Raw genomic sequence first — 24,800 nt, forward strand, 5'->3', positions numbered from 1 at the left:
ACTTGATCCAACCAAAGCAGCAGACTGGAACTCGATATTGCAAATATATGCACTATGGTGAGTGCAAGGGTGACTAAGCAAAGGCATGGACACAATCACGTAATTCCATTATGTAGGTTTATCCTTAAGCATGTAGCTTTGATTACTCCAGACTGAATTACATCAGCCACAGAATACCTGCCTGTATATTGTCTCAGAAGATCAACAGTCTTTGCTACCATGCTTTGTATTTTATAGAGCAGGAGAATGTCTGGTTTCACAGTGTTTTAGTAATTACCACGTTCTTCTTTACATCCTCTAACTGCAGTTAAATAAGACAATCCTATATTAATGGTAGAAATGGTTGGCAATTCATTCTGTTAAATAGTAACCGTGCCAAATTGCAAAACCTACCTCCGAAATTACAAAACTTACCTCCAAAATAGGTAGGAATAAATTCCAAAGTAAAAATATTTTCAGAGGAAATTCTGTTGATGACTTCTAAATTACCAGATGAGGTATTCTAGCCACTAATGCAGAAATCACCCATTTTAAATTGTCACTTACCTCCGAAGGCACTGAACCTGTTTGCTCTGCTGCCTGGGCCCAACTCAGCATTTCTTACCCAGCCGTGTCTCTTGTCATTTTAAAGGCAGTTGTGTCTCCATAGACCACGTCTGGGTAAGTCCTTCCGATGCTTCGGGCGCAGTTGTTTTACCCGATCGATCAGTACTAAACCCTTTCTCCAGTCAAAAGTACATTTGCAGTCCCAGGTTGACTCTGTTGCATAAGTGACTGCTGCAGTGCTCTTGTTTACTGTGGCCTGACTCAGCCTTCCCTAATGCTTCCCCAGGTCTTGCCTGATTTTATACTTCTGTCACGCTGAAAATTAAAGTCAGAACTCCAAGCGTAGAAGGCAAGAGCGCCCTGGCAGCCGCCGCTCGCTCTCCAGCCTGCCTTTCCCACGGCCCCAACCTCGGCAGCGCTGCTGTAAAGCCTCTTACCTTTAATTCACGTTTCACATTCCTCCGCGTTACCGGATCCGCACGCCTTTGATAAGCAGCGTTTCCGAGGAAGGAAGCTGGCTGCACAGCCCTGCCGTGTTTCGCTCAGAGAACATGGTGATCGCCTCCCACCAGCGCCTGGGCAGCGTGCGGCTCTGCGTGCCTGCCTGCGCTGCACTTGTTTTGCCTCTGTAACTTACTCGCAAGTTTCTGCTTGGCTTGGCAGGCTGCAGGCCCCTCCCTTTCCCTGTTTACAGCCAGTTTGAAGAAGTGAGAGGCTGTGCTGCGAGGGGAGCGAGCTGCTGAATCCAGCTCAGTTCAGTCTCTGGGTTTCAGATTTACTGCTTAAAATATACGGGCTGCCGGAGCCCGCAGGTTTGTTATGGTATTGTCATCTGCGCTGGGGTTCTCCGGGGACACTGGAGGGGCTGCTCCATTCCCTTCAAGCGCGATCAACAGCTCTCGGTCAAGAGCGTGGGTTTTATTTAACCCGGGATGAGAATATATAGCTTTGAGGTTTCAGTTTTCTAGGCCATACATCCTAAACAATCAGTGTACAGGTGCTCGTGCTGCTTGCAAAGGTGAGCTTGCTTGTACCAGGAGCTAGTAGAAAAGGTTTCTGAGCATTTACTTTGAATTTGGAGGTTCTTCTGGTGCTCTGAAAAGGCTTTACAGTGTGAGCCTCATTTGGTGATGGTGTTACGGATTCCATTCTGCCTCCTATTGGAACAGTTGAAAAGACGATTGTTCTCAACAGTATTTGCATGTCACTTGTAATTAATGGATGTATTTATTCTGTGTATGTTCTCTACATGTTTAAAATGAATCGTTTCTTGAAAGAGTTTTTGAACTGTTGGTTGGTAATTCATCTAATTCATCCCATGCTGAATTCTGTTCTGTGGTTGTCGATTTATTTATATGGAACCTTCTCAGATTAATGAACTAAAGTTACTATCTTCAAAGTATGTTTTTTAACTGACACTGTCAACCAAAGCTGAGAGCAGCCTTTTTCAAGATAATTAGTCTTATAGTTAAAGATTCTGAGGCTTTATTCCATAGCAAATAGACACCCATGAAAACTCCCTTAATTAAAAAGCAGGTGTTTATGGGATAAATGCCAGAGAAACACTAAAAGTGGTTATTCAGTATTCAGTTTGTGTTGAGTTACTCTATCTGAGTGCAGTTGGGTTTGTTTTTTTTTGGCAAGGTCTGTACTTCTTGGTTTGTTTTTGGTAATTCATTATGAATATTGTAAAACCAATACAACTCTCCCATGGCAGGAAGTTCCTACACTCCTGTTTGATACATAGTCCACAGACAGAATTGTGTATGTACTATGGATAACACTGTTACAAACTGGCATCAAGCCTTTGCTGCCTTGAAACTTTAGAACTTGAATCATCGCAAGTTCACTGGGGAAACAATAAGGTAGGAAATGTATTAGTGTAGAAGTACTTCTAGAATTCTGATACTTGGCCAAGCACCCATTTCTTTACATGCCATAGAAGGTGAAGGTGGTTTTATATACAAATTTGCACAAGGTACTTAAGAAAAATTTCTTAGAATACTACACAAAAAGTTAAGAGTGCTTGGTTGCAGAGATTGTTTTAGAAAAAAATACATAAAATGAACTTTTAATGAGAAAAATTAATGAAGTGCTGCTTCCTTATATTACAGTCTATACAGCTGTTCCTAGCTACAGTCTCTTTTTTCAGACATTTTCATTCATACTGCAGCACCAAGTTGCAGAGCAGGTTGGTTAACAGTTTCAAGCATGACCATTCCACGCTCTGATTATTTTATTTGACTTAAAAAGCCCCAAACCTTTATCCAGCTGTAGCAGTATATCTTGTTTTGCAGATTTTTTTTGTTTAGACAATGAATGATTTGTCTCCTTGGTCTGCTATCGTCTGTATGTGATGTCTTATCTAGATTATCTAACCTCTAAATATGTGTTTTCACAAGCTGTAATACCTTTGTAAACCATACATGACTGTTGCCAACGAGGTAAGTCTCTAGACGGGCCTAAGACTCCTACTTTCATCAGGTCTTCTGAGTTCTCACAGGATCTCTTAATTCTTACAGAGACTGAAATACCATAGGGGAAGGCTGAGCGCTGTGCTGAGCATTGCTGCATGGCACAGGTTTACTTCAGATCAAGACTGAGGAAACTGAAAAGCTTGGCCAGAAGTGTTGCATATATGTATAAGCCATTGTTAGCTACTCATGAGGGCTTGAAAAGTGCTTATTGAAAGTGTTTCGCTAAATATTACTTACGGATTATTTATTAATATTTTAAATAAAGGGTGACTGGTGTTTCTGGAAAACGGCATACCTGCAATTAGTTGTACCTCAAGGGGAACACACTGAACTCTCAAGTGTGAGAGAATGAAGTGTCACACTGTTGTTGCCTCTCAATCTGAGTAGCATGACATATTTTTAGGCTTACTAGCTTATATACATACCATAGGGATTAACAGAAGACTTGTTGGCTGGATATACAGAAAAGTAAAACTAGATTGCCTAGGTTAGATGTGAGGGGAAAAAAAAATGTGGCAGTGCAGGCAAGTAAGTTCCAGAATATACTTTCCTTATGCAGTTGATGAGTTGCTGCTGTTTACAATACAATGATAAAGCTCAGATAAAATGCTTTTAACGTTAGTGGAGAAGAAGATCCTGCTTGATTCTGGGTGCTGGGCTGAAAAACAGGCCCCTTCAAACCCTATCATTTATGTCTTTGTGGTGCAATCCTTGACCAGTTTGGCAGGTGCTGTGTTTATAATCAATAGCTCTTCTATTTTACAATGTAGTTAATTCAGTGCAGTATAATGTGAAAGAAGTCATGACTAAATAACAAGAATGCCTCATATAAAGTAGCATTGAAAATAACTCAAATTTCCCTTTGCAGTAGGAACTTGCTTTAGTAGCAGCATAACAATAACTAAAATTTCTTTAAGAAGTCCTTTGACTATTGCCTACTCGTGCTAAATTCTGCACAATTTGAGTGCTGGGAGCCCATTTCCAGCTTTATAGCTTAGTGTCTTCCCCTGATCCAGTGTAATTCCTTAAGTGTTCATTCTGTCCAGACATAAATGGTTATGCACATTTCCCCCTGTTTTGCTATTTTTTAAAAACCCTTGTTTTTCACATCTGCCTTGCCCTTGTTTTCCTCTTTATCTCTCCCTGATGACTCGGTTACAGTTAATGCTGCACCTCCCATCATTTGCTCATATGACACATATACGGTATCATAGCAGACTTATCACAGGATTTCTAAGTATGATACTGTTTCACCTCTTAATTCTTTGTTGCCTTTCCCATGGGAAATCTCAGGCTGTTCTTAGGGGTGTCAAGTCAACAATAAAAATCAAATTCCCAAGAACCATAAGGGTTATTTCTGTCACATGTTGAATGAGTACAGAGATACTCATGCTTCTCTGGTCATTGCATTTTGCTTTGGTCATCCTTTGAGGATGCTCGCTCTGCTTTCCCAGAAATTCTGACTATGTCTTTCATGTATTTCATATATGTCTCCTGCCTGTGGCCCTCTCTCTCACTTGCCAGGTGACCTTTTTATTGTTCCACAGATGTTGGCAGCCACTGTCACTTGTTTGTTCCTTTCATTCTGTAAGCGCCGTCTTTGTAGTAAATCACTTGCATAGCAGCTACCTGGTCATCCAGATCCCACTTGTGCCATGATAAACTGCTTACTGCCCCTGGCCTTCTTTCTTCTGTGTTAACCTTTTGTTTACATTACTATTATTATTATTATTATTATTATTATTATTATTATTATTATATAATGCCATATAATATAAAACTATTAACAATGTCAGTTGCACGTTTTGTTTCTATTTACATTGTTCATCTCTTTGGGAATCTGTTATAAGGCCATGGTCAGAAGCAAGTCTCTGAAAATTATTGGGTGGTAAGCATCAACAAGTGAGTTCAGATATGCCTTTGGTTTGGAAGAAAGAGGAAAACTTGATTTTAGGGTACGGCCACTGTTTCCCAAGATGCACATCTTCTATATATTAGGTTAGAACTGAACAATTTATGTCTTCAGAGTTCATAGACAATTGCTCACAACAACATGTAGCCATCAGCAATGGATAACTGTATTTGCTTTCTTTTCTCTTTCCTCACTCCTCCTCAATTTTTAAGCAGCTTAAAGCTTATGAGAACAGATAATACCCACCAATAAAGAAAGACAAAAAAGATCAACTACTCTGGAAACCGTAATAAAAACTGCCCAGGGGTGTTTTTAAGAGCCTGTTACATCTGTTGGAGAATGGCATTGTGGTAGTGGTGTTTAAGGTTGTAATAACAAAGTGCTACGGGGTAGAAGGCGCAAATGAAATTCCTGCAGAATGGGGAGACTTTTAGGTTCTGTGGAGAGGAGATAGTCCTGCATTAAGGCCACTGAAGAGTTGCATGGGAGGAGCCCCGTGTTCAGACACAGATGCTATCTGCCAGGCACATCTGCCACTCCAGATAAATCCTCCTGTTCTCTGCTGTTTATTCCTTTGTAATGGAGCCTGTGCAGGGGCTAGGCTGTCGGTGGCCGTGCCCTCCTCGCAGCTGCTCAGTGCACTTTGTGCACTGGGGCTCTGCATGGGTTAACTCCATAAACCCCATCATGTTTTGCCAGCGTCTCGCAGTATCCTGGTATCAGATGAGTGTGACTGATCTCCTGCTCCACCTCTTCCTGACTTAGCTTTATCACTGAATTCCGAATGAGCTTCTATATGGAAAACCTGACAAACCTTTTCTTTTATAACACTTATGTGCTGCGAGAAGGAATTCACCATAGAGTGAACAGTGCGGCTTTTCATACATCACAGATGTATTGTGGGTTAAGATTTCATTACTGCAAAAAGTGAAATGCCTTAATTTTGTGCAGTTCTAAACATAAGGTATTCCTTCAGGCAGCATGAATTTATGCAGCAGTTACCTGTATTCATTTACAAGCCTTAGCTACCTTGGTTTTGGAAATGAGATACATTTCTGAGATGCCCAGCTATCACTAGGTAATGTTTTCCTTAAAAACTGAGTCATATGAAAACCAAATCCCCTGTAGTTTTCCTGGTATTCATACTGGCTCCCAGTTACTTATGGTGTGTTAAATAACAGGAATAATTAGAATGAATGTAATATTAGAAAATAGGCATCATTAGATGCTTTGAGTTCCAGATTTTATAAAGGTGACTGCTTGGAGTACAAGAAGCGGCAGCTTTTAAGCATCGGCAGAGTAGATGGTGCCTTTCAGTGGTGGAATACAAGCAGCCAGTTACCACCACTGTAGTTCCTGGTCCATGTTTTCAGAGCACTTGGAGGCTGATTTTCATGCAACTGTCCTACTTAAAACTAAGCGGCAACAAACCTGAATAAAATTCAGTAGCAAGATGATTGGGAGTTGCTGCAAAAATTTAACCTGTGGCAGAATTTCCACTGTGCTTATAACTGGTGAGCAACAGAAACCAAAGGACATAATTAAATCCTACAGTGTTGTTTTCTTGGAGAGCACACAGGCCCATTAGCTGTAGCAAATACTTTCATTCAATATAAAACTGAAGTTAAGTGGAGGCTTCTTGCCATATGAAATACTTCAGCTCAGTGGATCTATCAAAGATTACGTGCACCTTCAGAAAGCATTCTTGCTGTCATGGTGGTGATGACAGAGTAGCTGGGACTTAGTGGATTTACACTGTTTTTAATGAAGGTATTCAGTTCGTTTTTCATGACATAAGGAATTCATTACACAAGGTGGGTGATTTCATTAAAGGATCTTTCTTATATGGTAATCATCAATATTTAACTGTAAGGTTTACCCCCTTTGCCAGTAGACACTTAAACTGTGAAACAGCAAGTCAGTTAAGGCTGGTTTTGGGGAAAAAGTGTTTATGAAACTGATCGTGTTCCTTTCTTTTATGTAAAGTTCATCAGATCATAGAAATTAAATCAGAATTTTCTGCTAAAGCTTTTTTAATGTTTGAGAAAATATAAAATTGCAGGATAGTTTTATGGTAAATTTTTTTTGTTTAGCAAATTTCTCTCGTTTAGGTCTCTTACGAGATAACAAGTGGCTAGATCCCTGCATTTCTAGCATTTTGGAGTTGCTGAGGTTCCAGGTAAGGGAACTTTATGAACTGAAGATTCTGCTTCTGGTCCCTGCAAATCAGCATCACTCTAGTAAAGAAAACGGATTCTTGCCAATCAAAATTAATGCAAATTAGCCCTGTTCTAGATAGTGCAGACTGAATTTATCCAGGGACTGAATGTCAAAGGCACACCGACGCTGCGAATTACTCAGTAAATGAGTTGGCAGGGTGGAAACAGCAGCTCTTATCTTAACCTGCTGTTTCTTAGCTTCAGCCGTGCTTAGGGCTTCTGACAGGGAACACTGCTGAAATTTGGCAGCACGAAAACATTCCGCACAGATACTTTGCTGCCAGTTGCAAAGACTGACAGGCGGCACAGATGGTAGTTTTCCTGGAAACTATAATATAACGCCATTTCCTATTAGAAACACCAGTGAAAGCTGACCCTGTGACTTATCAACAAGACATCACGTTGCCCATGTAGGAAACTCTTGCGAAACAAACTCAGACTGCAGGGACCAGGTTTCCAGTAAATGCAAAAATATTGACATAGTTCTTTCTCAGATAACATTTATGAGTATGAAACTGCTTGGAGTTTAGAGTTCGAAGGGGAAATCGGCCCTCAGCAGAGTTGCTGAAATGACTTCAAAATGTGTCACATCTATTGGAGATAAACAGAAATCTTTCTGATAGTTGTCAGCAAGTCTAAAACCTCTTGTTCTTGCCACTCCTGTGGCTTTTAATTTCTGTTGCTTGGTGAAGGGCATATTTTCTAGCTGCCTCTTGGATGAACTCACGTATTTGCTGATTGTGTCTTATTCCATTTATAATATCTGAGTAAAATATCTTGCATTCTAGGTGAACTAGTATAATACTATTCCTGATGTAAGGATGGGTATTATTAGACTGCAAGATTTGAAGTAGGGATTTTAGTTTACCAGGGGCTTGAAATTAGTTAAGAAGCATCTTACTGACATGAATGGGTTCTGACTTGTCCATCTACTACACGTCATGTGCCAATCCCTGCTCCCCCTTATCAGTGACAGGGTTTTTTTACCCCTTATTCATCAATATTTTCTTGATTTCTTACAAGGCTCCCCGTTGCCTCTGTATGTATGGAATGACCCTTCCATGAAACTTGAAAAAGCGATAACCTTTAGCACTTTCTATTCTAGGGTGCTGGCAGAGGCTTTGACAGGTTTAAGTATTTGATGATTTCCCTTTAGTCCTTGGCCTTACTTTCACAGGTGTATGAGTGGGGATGCTTCCCTAAATATCCTTAACTGGTGTTGTTCTTCCAGCCCAATATGAGTCTGGGCAAATGCTTTTCAAGGGAAAAAAAAACCTCCAGAAGTAATTTCAGGGGAAGAAATGTTCAAAGGGACCTCTGTAAACCAGGGCTCTCTAAACCTAAACCAGGACTCGTTAAACCTAAGGTCTGTCATTACCTGTGAAGTTACACCTTGAGTATACTACTTCTGTAGCAGATTTTGTTACTTCAGGAGCTGTGCAGAACCTTGATATATAAAATTGCATTGGGTTTGCATGGCAAGGTTTTGGTAGCAGGGGCTACAGGGGTGGCTTCTGTGAGAAGCTGCCAGAAGCTTCCCCCGTGTCCAACAGAGGCAATGCCAGCCAGCTCTAAGAAACACTGACAGGGCTGAGCCCATCAGCTGAAGTTGGTAGCGCCTCTGGGGTAACGCATTTAAGAAGGGGAAAAAGTTGCTGCACAATGGCAACTGCGGCTGGAGAGAGGAGTTGAGAGCATGTGAGAGGAACATCATGTTGGAGGCGTTTGTGGAGAACTGTCTCTAATGGAAGGGAAAGAGTGTGAGGAGTCCTTGCCTGAAGAGGAAGGAGCAGCAGAAAAAACATGTGATGAACTGACCACAACCCCCGTTCCTGTCCCTCTGACCACTGGGAGGGGAGGAGGCGGAGAAATTAGGAGTGAAGTTGGGCTTGGGAAGAAGGGAAGAGTGAGGGGAAGGTATTCTGAGATTTAGTTTTATTCCTTATCCTACTCACCTACTAGCAGTATCTACTATCTATCTCTTATCTACTAGCAATAAATTAAGCTAGTTTCCCCAAGTTGAATCTGTTTTGCCCATGACTGTAACTGGTGAGAGATCTCCCCCTGTGTTTCTTTTGGCCCATGACTCTTCTATTGTATTTTCTCTCCCCTGTCCAGTTGAGGAGGGCAGTGGTAGAGCAGCTTTGGTGAGCACCTGGTATCCAGCCTGGGTCAATTCACCAGAAAATTAAATTTATAATCTGCTTCCTCCTGTGCTAATGGGTGTAGGTTTGAGGAGTAATTAGTTTGTCACAGATCCAGTTTCTTAGTAATGATTGATAAATGGTTGTTTTTACATAGCCCACACAGGCACAGGGTGTGCATGAACAGTAAACCGCGGTTTGTAGAGAGCTCACTGGAGCCTGCTCACCTCTCTTCACTTAAATAAGCCCTACATGTTTTAGCTGTTGTGGAAAATATGCAGAATATTCTGATAACCTCTTATCTGATGCTCAGACCCTGAATGCAGAGGTTGACATGGATCATTCCGATGTGCAGATCACAACCATAGACATTCACATAAACCACTTTGTGCAGACATTTGATTAACTTTCTTTCATCCTTTCAGAATTAGTCCAAGTTCTGTTGGAATCCATGGGACATTGATGGGGCCAGTCAAATACGTGAAGGACGTGATTCTGGCATGAGAAAACGGTTGCTGCCTTTTTGTGCTGCTTTAGCTTTTCTATAAGAAGGACATAAAGTTCAGCTGACAAAGCCCTAAAGGAAAGTAGGTCTTCTGCTAAGAACAGTAGAAAACAGATTTGCAAATATCATTGTGATTAGCATAGTTAAAAATGCTTATGGAGGCAAAAAAGGACAGCAGTCATTCTGCTTATTCAAAGCTTCTCCTGAAAGCAGCTAGGAAATTTTTTGCTGCTTCGAAGTTTGCCTTTGGCTTACCTTCTTTTAGAATAGAAACGAAAATGAAGCTTAATTGTGATTAATTAGTTAATTACTTGCTGCTGTGTCTCTTAGCAGCTCTGCAGTAATATTTCACAGTATGGTTTGCTGTGTGTTTTATTACGCTATGAATAGAAGATTCATAAGTATCTCACTTTGAGACCTTTTTTGCTTTACTAAAGACTAATTAGATTAACTTTTGATCAATTCCCTTGCTCTACTTGTGCTATACTGTTTTACTGCTAGATTTAATATACAGAAAGATTGAAATCTCATATTCAGAGCAATTAATAACAAACTTAAAAGCACATGCTCAGTACATAAAGAAGCTGTAAATGAGAAATCCAGCTAATGTGCAAGAACGTGAAAATTGATAGAAATAAGAAAAAGCCTAATGCAGCTTTCTTTCAGGCAACTAGATAAAAGTAGGAGCATGACAAACTTAAACAATGACATTGGCCCTAAAGAACTGTTATCTAAAACCTGAACATCGATTTCTAACAATGGCGCTATTCATTTTCACTGATCCAAGGTTTATATGCATTAATGCAAATTGGGTTTCAGCTCTTAAAAACAGAAAACAATCCAAAAGGTGAACTTCTTAAAATCTCACCTGGGAGGCAGTGCCTTCTTGTTCCTTGGTGGCTGGCAGAAACATTTTGCCCATCAAGTGAGCCCCTTTTCAAAGTGAGCTCAGCAGAAACTCCAGTATCTCGTGTCTCTTGTAGGAGTAAACAGCGAGGGAGCTTAGGAAAAGACCGCTGACGCTGCTGCACTGCCCGGGGTAGTGGCACCGGGCTCTGTGTATACATGTGACTTCCCTTGCACATACATACACATAATCCTTTAAGCTTCAGCTGCATGCTTGTATTGGCGCAAAGGGCCGTTGCAAAAGGAGGGGGCCTGATCCTGCCATAAGGACTCTCCTGCAGACCATGTTCATAACGGTGAAAGGGGCTTTCAGGGGTGTTTCTTTGGAAAGGACAAACTGAAAGGACATTGCTGTGGTCTGAGAACAGTTCAGCCTTCGGTGTAGGTACAAAACGGGAGAGAAACAGCGGCTGCATTGAACTGGGGGAGCTGCTTGGTGCAAGAAGATTTTACCTTAGGAGTAGCTATTCTGTGAAGCTGTGCATTTTAATAATAATAAATCCAGAGCAAGATAAGCCAAACTGGCAAAAATAATATGTTAGTAACATTTTATTTTCTTTAGAGGGACTCATCACAGCTGTGTTTGTTGGGAGTCATATCCCTTCCCAGCTTCGCAAAACAATGCTCTTTAGCAAAAGCCTGTAACATCCACTTGGCCTCTGGAGAGTTTAGACAGTAACCAGCATTGACCTGAATAAGAGCCAGTGTACGCTTTAGAAAATACTTTACTATAAACCTCAGAATTATTTTAAGCATTCAAAAAGAACATTTTAATTAAAAGAAAGAAACCCCAAACATGCAGGGAAAATGCTGCTTTATCATCTGGCTTTAATGAGATGGTAGGGAAATGTAAATTCTTTCCATTTGAATAAAAAGCATGTAATATCACGATTCTGCCTACTTAGCTTGAATACAAATAGTCCTTAAATAATTTGCCATTTAAAACCGTAATGAAGAATTAATTTATATGTTTTCTTTCCTCCCCAAAGCAGTAAAGTGTAATATCTCCTTTCACTTATCAACCAGAAAGGAGCTGATCCCTAAAATTAACAAAGAATTTGTCGTTCATGTTAGGCATGTGTGTAGCATTGTATTTACTCTATGCAATACACGTGTGTTTTCTTACTTTATACTTTTAGTTGCTTAATTTTATTCCTATAGTGTCTTGTTAGCTATAACATCAGAATAGGGCTCTAAGAGAGACTCTAAGGTTAACACCTGAGAACTTTGCTTGTCAGTATTTATGATCTAAGTATTTGCCTACATCAGTTATTTTTTTGTTCCTTTTGGCTAAGCTGCTATTGTTTATATCAAAGTAAAATAACCCCAAGTCTCTATTTACAATCCATATAAGATAGCGGCTCTGTTTGTAGGTCCCACGTTAATATTTTCCATTGAATGCTCTATTGTTGGAGATTGGTGAAATTGTTAAATAAAAAAGCCCTTCTGTAATCTCAGAAGTAACATTTCTATGAGGAGACAATGTGGGGCAGGCCAGGATTATGCTTTTTCCTTTTTTAATGGTTTGTAATATTTCATGCTTTATCACTCATTTGGTTAAGCCGGTATATGTGGTTTTTGTTTCGAAATGCCGAGCAAAGCCCTCAAAAGCTGTTGATTTACAGTTGATAAAATACCAGTGACAGTTGAGCATAGAGTTTAAGGTGAAGTGTGCTTTCCTTTTGAAATTCAGGCCTCATAAACTTTAGCGTTTAGGCTTTTTGCAGGAGAAAATGCAGAGACTGGGAGATGGAATTGTACTCCTTTGGTCTCCAGGGAGAGTGGAAGGTAATAACGTGGCTCCTTCAAGTCTGCTGCTCTCTTGGTTTTATAGAGGCGACTGCTCACTCCTATAGGAGTGTATTCAGTTTGCAGTGCCCACAGCCTGAGAGTTTTTATATTATCCTGGTTGGGGTTCTCTCACATGCTTTCCCTGAGGCTTGTTTGTAAAGATACATAATCCCCTACACAGTTATGCTTGTCCCTGATCGTCTGGGGTAACTTGGGGTAGTTGTGAGGCAGAGGAGACTGTCATGCTTTGACCAAAAGGCCCAAATCTTAACAATATCTGCACTTGTAGAACTTGCGCAGGTATTTCTTGTGGCAGAAGATCCACAGCAGTTTTTGCTGACACTCAAGTCCTGGACACCCAGCTGCAAGGGACGGAGTGAAATGGTGAACAAGGATGTTTGAGGTTTACTTTAGTGACTTAATTTTTAACTCTGCCTTATTGCAAAGTAAGCAAGTGCCAGCCTCAGTGAAGGCGGAGCCTTTTCTGTGACCTGCCAGGGAAAATTAGCCCATGCTTAAACCACCTTTAAACACAAGCCAGATAACTTCTGTGTGCACCTGGTACAAGTTCAGCTGGACAGGAGTCCGGTCTGAGTGTGAAACGCACACATAACCTCATGCATTGCCACTAAGCAGCAGGGATCACAGAGCCTTGGGGTCTCCTTTTCAGATGCAGTACACTGTTGCTATTGGCTTGATACTCTGAATTAAATATGCCAGTTGCCTGTCCATCCTCCTCCAAATACAGTTCTCATTGCTGATGGTTCTGTGAATTCAATGCACAGTCCTAAAGTTCATAATTGCAAGTAACTCTGTTAATATGAAAGTTGCATTTGAGCAGCGCAGGTTTGCGTTTAAAGGATATTTGGTAGTGGTTCAGGTGATGAAGTTACCCTGGATTTGAGGTGCTGATGTTTCTGACACGCTGCCGTGTTTGATTGATAGACAATTCAAACTACCAGAATTGATAGACAATTGATAGACAATTCTGGTAGGATTTTTTACTTACATAAGCTAGATAAGAGAAAACCTGAGAAGTTCTGTTCAATTTTCTTTGGCAATATAGTGACTTTCAGAAGTTCATCTTTTAGCTGTGCTCTCTGCGGTAACTTAGGTAGAGTTAGTGATTCAGATGGATTAAAGAAATCACAAGGTTAAAGTGAAAGTAGTTATTTGGGACTGTGGTTGCCAGAATATTATTTTTATGAGCTAAAGTGGTTTTGTTGAAGCATCACTGTGGCGTTAGTGAATTAGTGGGTGTACTTTTGGGCCCTTCATGCCCATGTGTAAATTGTTTATAAAGAATAGTTATTCGTGTAAAAGAGTTGTTCATCTAAAAGGTTTATCACAAATATTCCTCAATATGCTTTTATCTGAAGCTGAATTAATGGTACCTGAAAAGAAACGCGAAGACTTCGTGGTACATGATAAAGGGACTGTGATGTGGTCAGGCATCTCCTCATTGCATGGGATGTGGTCAGCCCTCACTGAGAGTTCTTATTTTTCAGTACTGTAGATGTACACTAACATAGATGTAAGATGAATGGGGTCACTTGGAGTATTGTGTGCAGTTCTGGTGTCCTCAACATAAAAAGGACATGGAACTGTTGGAACAAGTCCAGAGGAGGCCACGAGGATGATCAGGGGACTGGAGCACCTCCTGTATGAAGATAGGCTGGGAAAGTTGGGGCTGTTCAGCCTGGAGAAGAGAAGGCTGCGTGGAGACCTCATAGCAGCCTTCCAGTATCTGAAGGGGGGCTATAAGGATGCTGTGGAGGGACTCTTCATTAGGGACTGCAGTGATAGGACAAGGGGTAACAGGTTAAAACTTAAACAGGGGATGTTTAGACTGGATATAAGGAGGAAGTTCTTTCCTGTGAGGGTGGTGAGGCACTGCAATGGGTTGCCCAAGTAAGTTGTGAATGCTCCATCCCTGGTGGTGTTCAAGGCCAGGTTGGACAGAGCCTTGAGTGATATGGTTTAGTGTGAGGTGTCCCTGCCCATGGCAGGGGGTTGGAACTGGATGATCTTAAGGTCCTTTCCAACCCAAACTATTCTGTGACTGTTTAGCTGTGGTTTATCTTAGTGTGAGTATTCAGCAAGTTCATATTTGGTCATAACGTGTCTGAAAATGTTTTGGTAATTACTTAAACTTTAACTTGAATGTGCAAATCAGCTGAAGTAAGCACGACTTACTTGCAAATTTTAGCTTAGTTGCTTAAGAACTGCCTTTTATATGAGCACAACTTTTATACCCTTTTATTTTTTTTAATCTGCTACAATATTTCAGGTTCTAAGAACTTTGATGGAAAACTTTATTAAGGCGACCATAATTGTGCCAGTGCTGCAACCCCATTAATCATGCATTCGTTCTTCAGAACCAGCGTCTCTGTTTGAGAAATTCAACCAGCTTTTCCCTAAGGGCTGCTCGTAATCGAGTTCTGGTGAAACTTGCTGCAGTAGCTGGATTCTCTGGGGCCCCGATAGGATGGCACAGACTCCCTTTTGGTGGGATTGAGGGTACAGGATGTGTGTGTCTGCACCTTCCTGTCTTGATTTCGAAAATGGACTGTGAAGGCGTAGCCTTTGAAGGGGTATCATGGGTGTGTGAATGTTATTTTCCCGTGTCAGCTCTATCATTACAAGAGCCTCCAGCAAAGAGAGAGTCAGTGGCAAAGAGGTTGGAAGAGCGATAGCACCTGGGCCCATTGCAGGTCCTTCCTCTGCTGGCTTGACTCAGGATCCTTATGTGGTTTTAGGGAAAATCTCTCAGAGCTGCTAAACCAGCTACTTCAGAGAAGCTTTCCAAAAGGTTTTAGAGCTTGTGATTCATTTCCGTAGCATTTATTTTGAAAAGACCATGATTCTGTTAAAAAAAACATGAATTACACTAAAAACATAGCAAAATACCTGATAGCTGCATACAAACGGGAGTGATAATGGGCAAGGCGGGAATACTTGCATCTTTTCTAGTCAGTAGGCTTTTAAACTTTGCCTTCTTTATGTTTGGCCTCTAATTTGGATGGTCGAACTGCTGAAATTCACTGTTAGATCATTGTTTGTGTGGATGTATTAGAGACATATTCCGGTGCATCTGTGTGCATCTTTTGTCTCTGCATACTTTGGATAATTGTATTAGCTATTGTTTGAAAATGTCATTAGACATTAAATCAGTTTATTTAGCTATTGTGGGCTAATCCAAACATACACGATATAATACCCTGCTCCTGACCTTTTCCTGTTAGCAGGCTTTCAGCAGCTCTTTCCTGAGCTCTCTTGGACCTCAGGTGGTGGGCATGGAGGAAGAGCTTTAACCCTCTGGGTGTATTCTGTGAAGGCTACAGGACAGGCTAAAGGCACTACAGCTCACTTTGCAGCACAGGAGAAACAGGAGAGGAGATGTATAAGAAGGGAGTAAGTCCAGGGCTTTACTATCTTCCTTAATAAATGCTTGACTGCATTCTCCCCACCCTTTAAATAAAGATGTAAAGCATCAAGTTTGCATGCTGGCAGGCTAGCAGGATTTCATAGCCAGGTGACCATGACAAGCTCCTAGCTTCTAAAATCCGCTTGATTGAACTTTGCGTGTTGAAGAATCCAGATTTTGGTGAAAATTATTGCACAAAAAGCTTATAAGATGAGGTTGCATGGTTGAAGAACTATTTCTTTTAAAGCATATGGAGAATGGAGATGGAGTTAAAACATCATTTCCTCTAGCTGTCCATTTTACTTTTGATCTATGCTCATTTAAAATGAAATCTCTACCCCAAGAGATATTCCGATAACATAAATCTGTCGTATTTGTTATTAATAGCTAATTTTAAAGGGAAAGAAAAACAGGAAGAATGCAAGAAAAATGTTGATCTCAATGAATAAAAATCGCACTCTTTGTACTATGAGAAAATGAGATAATTATGGCTATAAAATCCTGTGCTCAAAGAATGAAAATAAACAATGCACACACTATGTGGGAATGAGAGAGAGCCATTCCATTAGGATAGATCCACTGAAATCTTTTCTCTGTAGTAATTCTTAATAATGTGGGGATTTTTTTTAGTTAAGGGCTAAAACTGGCCTGGAGAGTGTTCCTGGAGTTTGGCAGCAGCGCAAGAGGATGGTTTACAAACATTCAACACCAGGAAAATATTTGGGAACCAGTAATGGGATGTTTGGCTGCTGCTATTATGAGCAGCATTAGATACACTTTTTGTTGCATTACAGGCATTTGGCAAGTCAGTGGTCCATTTGTCTGTTAACAGATGTCATAGAATCATAGAATAGTTACTAGGGTCCACTAACCAGCCCACTTTGCAGTCATTCCATATTTAATTTTAGGCTTACTCATATTTTTTGGGGGTGGGGAAAAAGTGTTTTAAAAACCCCTGTCGGAACAAAGGGTTAAACCCTCAGTTGAATACAGCACAGTAATACTGCAATGGAGTTAGAGCCATTGTGGCGTTTGACTCTGTTTGACTCTAGATTTTAGAACGAATCCATAGCTAAATGGTTTTCTTAGGTTGTTCAGGTGTTACTCAAACCATATCAGATCAGTCTGTAAGATTCAGCATTCAAATCAGATCAGTCTGTAACATTCAGCATTTTCTCCAGTGTCTGACATCTTACTACAAAGAGTACCTGCGTCTTGTCTGACACCAAGTAGAAATAAAAGGCTGAAGTAACACCACCACTAACTTGCTTTAATAAATTGTATGTTTCTGTACTGAAGCTTGAAGGCTGGAAAGTTATTGCTGTGAAGACTACCTACAAACCCAATGAATGAGCAGCCGCTTAGGGTGCCACTTCAAAGAGAAACACCCAGAGGAGCAACAGAAGGGAAGCTGCTTTGGAGTTCCCCTCAGTTCCTTTTGGCAGCCCAGGGCTTGCAAAGGAAAACAACCTAGAAATGGTGATTTTCTTTTGTGTTAGTTACATAACCAGCTCCCAGCAAATAAAACTGGAGGTGGAGCAGCCATACAAAGATCCATTTAATAACCTGTGCCTCCCATTGCTGCTGACAGAATCTTACCTGACTTTATTAGTTTTTCCTTCCTGGCTAAGGGAGATTCCTCTCGCTGTCTCCAGACAAAAGCCTGGTGAAATCCAGGAGCTGGTTGTAGCTCTCAGTTGCACTGTGTGTATTTTGAGACTTAAGCCTTTGCAGTTACTCCAGATTTAGTCCTTACAGCTGAAGCAGTCAAACATAAATGGTTTCTACCATTTATAACTTTACAGATTTCTGTGTGTGAAGTACTGCTGTATTTGATACTAAAGAATTAGAAACAAGTATCTGAAAATGGAAACTATTTTTTTACAAGTGCTCTGTCTTTCCTTTAGGGTCAGTTGAAGCTCCAGGAATTGTGCTTTCATGCTGATCAACCTATGCTATTTTTCAGCTTTGCAGTCATGCTGTAGCATCCATTAACCAGCATCCAAGATGCAGGCTGGTACTTTGTTGCAGGAGGTGACAGCTCCAGCTATTCAATATCCTTTGCTTTGGCAGTTGTGCTCTTTGCCTCCCTGTCCATGTTAGCCATCCTCCCAGCTACACACCATACATTGACACAGTCAGCTGGATGGTTGGTGTTGCTGTCTTGTCTCCCTCAGTTTTTCTTCCCAAAGCTCTACTAATGGCCTTGTCTTGGCTTTGGGACTTCAGTTGTGATTTACTAGTTTGAAATTCTGGAATTACATGTGTGCTCTTTCATTGTCTTCAAGTGTCAGCTCTAACACCACTGCGGAGATGTTATAGTGTCATCATCTAAAGGATGATTTAGGAGACCAGTTTGAAGGTAGCTATTACTAATGATACAATAGGTAAAAAGGATCAAGAGAATTTATGCATTTGGCAGTTCTTTCTAACCAGTTTTACACTTACTTTCTGTAAAATTAGACCTGGAAAGAGGGGACTTGAAATAAATACGAAATTCTGAAATGTCACCTGTGCCCAGCTTCTGCAAACTTTATTATCATTACCTCTGTAAGAATTAAAAGTCAGTTCATGTAGTCCAGAGCAGCAAATGCTGTCAGACAGTGTGTAATGGAAATCCATAAAGGCCAGTATTTAACATCTTGAAATGAGAAGCATCCAGGCTAATTTTTGAAATCACTTCATTTGAATCCGGTGTATGTTACAGCAAAATATGAAGGTAAATATTAAGGCATTTTCATCAGGTGGCTTTAAATTAATCTTTGGATTTACTTTGAAAGAAAATGAAGAACCTTTGAGTAATGGAGCACCAGAGTGCTCTTCATCTTGCTGTAACTCTAAAGTATGACACTGGGACAAAAACCACTTAGAAATAATTGCATTTCCATATTTAAAGCTTTCATTATTTGAGTCCAAAATGCTTTAAAATTATCTGGTTTAGGCCTTGATACCGAAAATTAACTTTGGATAGTAAGATGCATATACAGCAGCAGAACAAAACCCCACTGAAGTTAATAGGTTTGAGTGGCCGGGAGTTCTGTCTCGTAGGGCTGTTTGCAGTGCTTTTGTTTAACTGCAAAGTGTTTTAGAATGTTTTTTCCAACTGAATATATGATGTTACACTTACGACAGATGAGTAGTACCAAACTTCAAACCATCCGACAGAGTAGCCTTCCTTCACTTTGTTTAGGAAGATCTCTTTGATTCTGTTTGTACTTAAAGTGCGTTGCTGGATAATCATGGAACATGTGTCTGTTTAAACCAAATTCAAAGAGTATCATGAGCTGACACCTGCTTAAGTCTTTAATTAAAAGTGGCTTAATCTCTAGCAATCTCTACATACATAAGCACAAAGTGGCTGTGTTTAATGTGTACTTTGAACTGCCATTAATTTAGAAATCAAAGATTTGTAAATGAAACACAATATGCTAGACATGATGATGTTTGACTGGAATCCCTTCTTGTTGGCATAGCCTAGTTTTCCTGCTGCCGTCAGCCACTGGAAATACACCCTTATTAAAAATCATGTGGAGAGGGAAAATACAAAAAGAAGGCTGTCTTAAAAAATGTGTGTGCATCGACTATATATAAACCATATTTAAAAGAGGCAAATATATACAGTGGGACATATAATGGAGAATTGCTCCTCCTTGGAAAGATCAGTGGAGGGAATACCGTTTGCATTTCCAGACATATGTATGCTATAGAAAGAGAGGTGTTTTCTGTATTTTTCCCAACTGTGTGAATTTTGCTGAGATAATGTCTTAAAGACTGATCTTAGTTCAGTTAATGTTCATGAATGTTAGTTAATATTCTCTTTTTCAAATCTCTCAGCTTTCCTCCTCCGAGAGACCACATTAATGTTGAAACAAAGGTATAGAGGAGAGATGAATAATGACAGGGGCCCTTGGCATGGCTGTGGTTGGGAACGTGTCACACATACCAATCCAGCAGGGTGGAATGGGAGGATACAAGGGAATCCTTAGTACATGTAGTGAGCATGGCTTGCACAAGCTGGGGAGCGTGTAACCTGTTTGACATGCTCATCTCGCCTATCTTGAATTATGGCAGTGTCTGTGCTATGTGTGTGTTGAGTTAAATTACTAGCAAAGATGTGTGGAAATGCATCTGGAAAGTTGAACATTCCTGAAAAACATTTCAGAGCTGATGTTTGAGAGTGCAGCATTAAAGGCATTTACTTTTGACCTCCTGCAGAGCTCACCAAAAGTAGTTTTGGGTAAGACAAGACTGCACGAAGAACTTTGGCTTGATTTAAATGTGGGTAGTTGTGCTTTTAGGATGGAGACTTAAGTTCTGAAAAGTTACGTGTTTGTTTGGGTTTTGGTTTGGTTTGGTTTTTTTAAGAGAGTTTATTTTTCCTTATGGTTTGTTTATAATGCTGGATTTAAAATATTTGGGGTATTGTTTGGGTCACTGTTACCAACTGTTCATAAGTACATTCATATTTGTATACCGTGATACAAAGAATCCCGTGTGACGATCGATGGGTCATGGCACTTCACCCTTAGACTGAGTGTCTCTACAAGCTGCATTCAGGGAGAGACAGAGGAGGCAATTACAGAAGTCTTTTAATTGTGGCACAGGTATTTGACTATGACGTTTACTGATGGCTGTTGTCATTGCATGGCCAAAACCCAGTAAGGTAAATCTTTATTTCCCTCTTTTCTCCCATCTGAACTTTGCTTCAGAATGCTGTAACCACCAGTGGAAGATTTCTATGATTTCAATTAAGAAATTGGGAGTCTGAGGTTAAACGCTATCCACTGCTGGTTTTCTGTGATTATTTAAAAAAATTACTGGACCACAGTGTTAGCAAACCAATGTGCCTGGAATCATAACAGGGAGCAAGAAAAGCCGACAGTCTGAGTAAATTCCAGATACATTCTGTTTCTGGTATTTAAAATCTCAACTATTTTCTACTGGACTGAATCAATCATGGAATAGTTCCGGTTGGAAGGGACCTTAGGAGGTCTTCTCTACAAATTCCTGCCCAAAGCAGGTCAGCTATGAGATCAGACCAGCTCCCAAAAAACTCAGAGAATGGAGACTGTGCAACCTCCGGACAACCTGTGTCAAGGCTTGGTTGTCATAATGGTAAAGAAAAGGGATATTTCTTTATATATTGGAATCCCTCTGTTTTTCAAGCCATTGTGTTTTTTCATCCCACCATGCATTGTTGTAAAGAGCCTGTTAACTAAGCCTCTTTTAGGTGCAGCGTGGTGGTTGTTAGGTCCACCCAAAACCTTCTCTTCTCCAGCTTGAACAACCCCAGTTTCCTCAACTTCTCATCACAGGGCAACCGTTCCTGTCCCCAGCTATATCATGGTGGCCTTCCATTCAACTTGCTCTGATTTTCTGGAAGCTTTCTTGAATCGAATGGCCCAGAACTATTACCAGGTTGGTCTTCATGCAATGGAAGGACCTTTTTGTAATTGTGATGTGGAGGCTTACTGAGGTTGTTGTATGTTTTGTATGTGGCCAGTGGGATCAAAGTTTTTTAGTTGAGTGTGTACCTTAGGGGAGCCTTTTCTAGGCCAGCTCTAAGTTTTGGGATAATGGACTTCTTATTTTTTAAGAATAGCCCCTGAAGGGATGGCTGCCCATGGAGCTTCATACATGTAATGGGTTTATGATTGGCCTTCAGTGGAGGATTTAAACTAGAACCTTTTAGCTGCTATCTTTCTCCTTTCTGGTTTTATACATAGATTTTAAGATTAGTGTGGTGGAGTATATTGAAAGTAATAAAAAACAGACCCAGAAAAACTGTTGCATGTTTTAAAGAAAAAAAAATCATAAAATGAAAGAGGAAGTGCATCATTTATTATAACACCATGTAGACTAATGAAAAACATACTGCAGGCTGGAAATTTGTTAAGAGCTGAACTCAAAAAGTTTCCATTCCCAAAAATGCCTTGGGGCCTCTGGCTGTAAGCCTGGGGCTGAAGAGGCCCTATGGTAAACCGACATAAAAAATAACTACTTCATAAACATCCAGCTCCTGTTTCATAATAGTTGGAAATGAGTTTTTAAAAAGTGTTACCTATTGATCTTGACTGCACTTTATCAAAGTAAAAGGGAGGCAGTGCATTTATGACTAGAATGTTAAATTGGGAATTAAACACTGGGGAGATGAGCGCTGGGCACAAAAACGTTATGCTTGTTGTACATAGGAGAGCATGAAAAAGATGGAGTGGCTTGCTGAGAGGAACAGAACAGCGCTTGGTCTGGCAAAGCTGATACTAACATTAAGTTATTCCTGGCTCCTAGTCCTTTGCTCATTGATGAGACTGGGGTGAACAAGTCAACTACTCCCTGCCACTGCAAGCAGGTGCCAGCCCTTGCCCTGGAGCACATTCTTCAGGCTGCGTTCAAATGCACCCGCAGAGTTTGAGTATTGATGGTGTTTGCACCATCAGTACTCAGATGGGTGGTATCGGCTGTTTGGACAAGACCAAGTTTTGTGTGTCTTTCCTTTTAATCTATTTGGCTTTCCTAAAGGTCTGTCTTCCTTGTGGAGTTACCCCAAGCTGGTTGGCTGTTTGTTGGCTTTGCCTTTCTCCTTCTCCCTGATGGGCCCTTGTCAGTGTATGAAAATCATTAATGTGGGCTGTGGGTTTTCAGGCAGTTTTAGCTGTCATGATAGCCCAGTGATAGAGGACATGGGGAGAGCATTACAGCCTTGACTCCTTCTTCACATGGATTGGCAAGCAGTTTGGAGAAGTAATGCCAGTTAGAACCTTCCGAGGGCTGATGTTCCTCCAGTCTGTTTCTGCAGTTCTTCTCGATGATGGAGGTTCTCCTGGCTGGCAAGAAGCCCTGGAGTGCCTCAAAATCACAGATCATGGACTTCCATGAAGTCCAGATTTCAGAAATGCATAAAGATGTAGTAAATCGGATGTATCTTTGTATGAGGCTAATTTAGGTCACCGGTTTGTGATCTCTGAAAAGGACAATTTGGAAGTACATAATGCTTGTCTTGGATAACTGTTCAGTGAGGACTTAGTAATCCAGTACATTTTCACAGAAGTAAATAGCAAGTCTAGAAGTCCCAATTTGGGTAAATATTTTCACTGTTTAAATTGGTTAAATAAAACATATGCAGTGATGGTCACAGTGTATGACTATAGCTGTACTTACATGAGGTGCAGCCCAGGAGAGTGTCAGCCTGAGATTCAGCCACTGGGAGGAAAAAAAGAAAAGAAAAAGAAAAGGTGAAACAGTTGTTGGTAAGGGGTTGAAAGAAATTAAAAGAAAATGTCATCAATTCTGATAAATACAGATCACTTTCATTTATTCTTATGTCTCGCTCTGCCATGTTCTATGTAGCATTTACAATACTCAATGTTTTCATCCAGTGGTTAGAAAATCTACAACACGATTGTGCGTGTTTGGTGTTGAATTGCTGCGTGTACTGACTTGACTGCAGCTGAGGGGTTCATAGAATTAATGTATCCCAGTGATGATGTTTTTATTTACATTTGTGAGGTGAGTCGAGGATCTTGAATAAAGCTGTAGATTGGTCTAAAAATAAAAATGTAACTTCCTCCTCCTCATTGAGAATGTCAGTCTTGGTGGGTTAAAACTGACACCTAACAGTCCTGTTATGAAATACTTGTCATGCAGTAGGATACTATGCTAAACGTCATCTTGATTTGTTGTTGTAGAAAGCAGTGGGTTTGGCATACTGTGTTACACTTACTCACTTGGGTTGCTGAGTATAGATTTGCTCCTTTGCATGCTCTGGGGGAAAAATGATGGAGAACAAGCATATTTTATTAAATTATAAAAAGCATAATATATCTGACCACTCAGAATTTCTAATGAGTATTTCAATATGCAGATGTAGCTTATCAAAAGGAGAAGAAAAATTCAGTAAAGCACTAATTTCCCTATCTCACAATAAATATATGTATATATACACACAGGTATATAGGCATTATAGAGGTGTAAGTGTTTTAGTTTAGATAAATAATTGAACAGTAATACTTGGACAGCACGAGAACCTTTAAGAACAGATGAGTTTTCCCCTAAAAAGAAAGATTGGCTAGTTCAAGGGTGCTGAATTATGGCTGAATTTGGGGAAAAATGGTTTAAGATATCCTGTGCCACTTCATTCTTCTTATAGTAAAGTTTTACTGAGAGGTGCAGTAATGGCCTGTAAAGATCTGATCTCTTTTTGATGCACGTTTTCCCCTCTCCTTTTCTCTACTCCTAGCAGTGGTTCCGGTTTTTACTACCTCGTGTTACAGTCAGAGCTCCCCTGCTCTGCCTGGCCTCTCTTTGCCCTCGGTTTCACATATTGCGGCTGGCGTGTAAGGACCCAAGAAAAATAAACAGTGCAGCCAGTATTTTGCTTGCAATTTTAGTTTCATAATTTGATGAAGAATAGTAAATAGAAGCACAAACTATTGTTATTATGTGGTCATGATCTTAAGAGAAAGGGATTTCCATGGCTAACGTGTATTTGTGATGTGCCACACAGGTGGAAATTGCCTAACACCAACTGTAGCAGTCTTAAAACCATGCTGCAGTGGCTGGCTGTTTGATCGTGGTCTTGGGCTGGCCTCTCTTCTCAAGATCAAAGATGAATGTGCCACAAATTCCTGCAAAGAAACAGCAGATCTTCTGTTTATATTTTCATGCAGATTTAAGTCATGTTCAAGGACCTGGTAAGGAAGCTGCAGCATGTGTTAGAGCAGAGAAATGGATGTAGAGAGCTCCTTTCCTCTATGTTTATTAGATGGAAAGGAGAATGCAAGTAGCTAAGCTGGTGGGTGTGAAGAGGCCTGACTGATACCTCTTGCTGCCCCAAGTCCCACCTGTGGAGCAGCTGTAATGGTTTCTGGAGCTCT

At 40.5% G+C, this 24,800-nt stretch overlaps 2 protein-coding genes across 5 annotated transcripts in view; one reads left to right on the forward strand and one right to left on the reverse strand.

Moving 5' to 3' along the window:
- CUNH7orf50 (chromosome unknown C7orf50 homolog) overlaps positions 1–24,800 on the forward strand; it is a 127,498-nt gene that overhangs the window by 48,144 nt on the left and 54,554 nt on the right. The window lies entirely within an intron of this gene.
- GPR146 (G protein-coupled receptor 146) overlaps positions 1–24,800 on the reverse strand; it is a 47,813-nt gene that overhangs the window by 3,305 nt on the left and 19,708 nt on the right. Inside the window, exon 2 of one of the 4 annotated variants that reach the window (XM_057416922.1) lies at positions 23,086–23,127. The gene's annotated coding sequence lies outside the window, so the exon portion shown is untranslated. The other 3 variants (XM_057416924.1, XM_057416921.1, XM_057416923.1) reach the window with 3 other exon arrangements.

The sequence above is a fragment of the Pezoporus wallicus genome, unplaced genomic scaffold (assembly GCF_028554395.1).
Source record: "Pezoporus wallicus isolate ANWC-B61680 ecotype Strahan unplaced genomic scaffold, APGP_CSIRO_Pwel_v1 scaffold_7392, whole genome shotgun sequence".
NCBI classification, from domain to species: domain Eukaryota; kingdom Metazoa; phylum Chordata; class Aves; order Psittaciformes; family Psittacidae; genus Pezoporus; species Pezoporus wallicus.